The following is a 2,663-nucleotide window of genomic DNA, read 5'->3' on the forward strand; positions in this document are numbered from 1 at the left end:
AGTGGGTTTTGTGTTGCAGTGTGTGCACTCGGTCTCTAAAAGGTTCGCCATCACTGCCTTAGCCCATTAAAAGAAATTTTAAGCTCTATCATTAGAACAAATATATTCTATTTATCTTCTTAATAGTTCATCAATTATTAAAATAATGTTTTTATTATATTATTCCAAATTCTATAATATAATTCAAAGTTATGTTCTGATAGCTAATGTTGCTTTACCTTCAAAATCTAAAACCTAAGTATAGAATCAGTTTATATCTTTTAAAGATTTCCCTTAGCCTATTAAAAGAAATTTTAAGCTCTATCATTACAAGTCCCAATAAAAAGACAAATCCAATTTTTTAAATCTAACTCTCACCTTCTTTTTGTGCCAATCAGGTTTCCATATTTAGATTCTCAGATTTGTCTCCCTTTCTTCCTACACACAATGTTTGAATCCAGGGAGACCATCCAATTGTCAGTTTTGCAAAGAAAGTGTCCCCTTTGTAATCATTAAGAGGTTGCTTTAATAGATCAATTCTCGATGTTTAGTATGGTATAGTTGTCATTAGTTCAGTCTGGTCTTCTTCTTCTTCCAATTCCATCTGGCTTAGATAAGAGATGATGACCGGTGTTATAGTTATTATTTGGTTGGCTAGGTTCTCAACATACTGTATTTAAAAGCCTTTGGTATCTTCCGTCTTAGTGTTGCTTTCTTTGGCTTCTGTTGTTTTTTGAATTGTAGGTTTTATAGTTAAAATCGAGATTTGGGCATCAAGGTTTTCCACAGATTGTATTTGTTGTTCTTTAGGGTCTCCTATTTTGATGATAATTTCCTCTTCTATTTGTTTTTGAATTGTCAATTCATCATTTAAAGTCAAAGTTTCATTTGGTAGATTTAAGCTGTCAGATTTATCTTGCAGTCTGGCTTTCATTTGCTCAGTCAGTGCCAGAATTATTTCAAGTATCAGTTTATAGTTAAGTGGTGGAATATAATCCTCCATTTCTTTGATGTTTACAGGTAGGTCTTTCGTGGAGGCTATTTTAATAGGAGTCAGTGAGTGTCCACCTCCACTATTCCTAGAGATTGTTTTCAGTGCCAGGTGTTCCCAATTCTTATCTTTAAAGATAGTGTCAAGGACAAATCTGTATTTCAGCCACTTCTCACAATAAAGAAAAGGTTTACTTGCTATACCAGGTTTCACCACAAGATGCCATCAATAGCATGTAAAATAACATGTAAAAACTTTTTCCAGACTGATATGAAGCTTTTATCCAATTAATTGATTTTTTGCTTTTCCTCTTATTTTACAGCTTAAGCAGAAAATAGGGTAATAGGTCCCCGCAGAAATAAAAGCTTTTTAATATCCCAGGAATTCCAAAGGTACAAATAAGGTTGCTTAATTTTTTAGCTTAGTCATTTGGTTTCTTTTAAGGTTTTAAAATTTTTGTTCCCCATGTAAGCAGTCGCCGATCTTTCAAAAGAGGGGGAAGAGATTTTCAAAAAGGTCCCACAGGAAAGTAGTTAGGGGAATAAGAAAGCTAAGGTCTCACCCAGATCCTCCAGATTGCTTTGTTGTGTTTGATTGTGCTTTTGGCTTTCGGCAGGGAACGGCTTAATGATCGGCCATCTTAATGGCCGATCTCTTCTTCTTTGGGCCAGAGGAGCTGCTCTGGATCAGACGGAGGGCTGTGCCCTTCCGTGATCATAAAGAGAGCCTCCTCACGGTGGTCGCCCCTCCAGGGCAACCTTTGACCCTTTTCAGGGTCCTCCAAGGAAGAAAGTTTGGATGGCGGGGAGAGGGCTCTTCCTGAACATCCACTGGCACCGCACATGCAAACTGTAAGCCCTGATGTTATCTCTTGATGGATGGGCACTACCCAGTGGTGGGATTCAGCTGGTTTGCACCAGTTTGGCAGAACCGGTAGCTAATTTTTTGTTGCCCAGGCCCAGAATGGACTTCCAGAAGTGGCATCCACACATATTTGAATCCCACCACTGGCACTGCCTCTGAAAGAACAGATCAGCTTCATGGGCATTTTCCTGGATGCATGGCTACTGTTAGGTAGACAGGTGACTACTACAGCTAGGAACTGTTTGTCCAATTTCAGTTGGTCTGCCAGATGTGACTTAATCTAAAGCACCTAATTGTACCATTGGAAGTAACCCTATTACATACTGCATGGAGAGAAGAGATTGGGTAAGGTTCATGCATGCATGTACTTACCCAGCTTATATTAAGTATGTCTTTATTTAATTCAATTTCATTTACTTATAATTTTGAATGTTATTTTTCTTATAGAGTATTACAGCAGAAATTATCAAATGTACACAGTCTCAAGTCAAATAACTGCATGAGGGTTTACATTAAATAAATCAGTTGTTTATATTATATATTGAATCTGCCACCTTTATAAATCACTTCTAAGGTATGGGCATTCATATAAATGATCTAAATCAGGGGTGTCAAACTGCCGGCCTGCGGGCTAGTTGCATCATGCAGAGGCTGCGCCCACCCCAGCTCTGGCAATGTGAAAAAAGTTGCAATATGTCACAACACGTCACATGATGCAGTGAGTTTGACACCCGTGATCTAAATAGATAAAAAAAAAATCTTCATGTGCCCTTTATTCAATCTGCCCTGTTGAACATTAAACCAAGCACTGCTTAAAATGAAGAAATAT

This window comes from Vipera berus (genome assembly GCF_964194415.1).
Source record: "Vipera berus genome assembly, chromosome: 4".
Classification (NCBI taxonomy): domain Eukaryota; kingdom Metazoa; phylum Chordata; class Lepidosauria; order Squamata; family Viperidae; genus Vipera; species Vipera berus.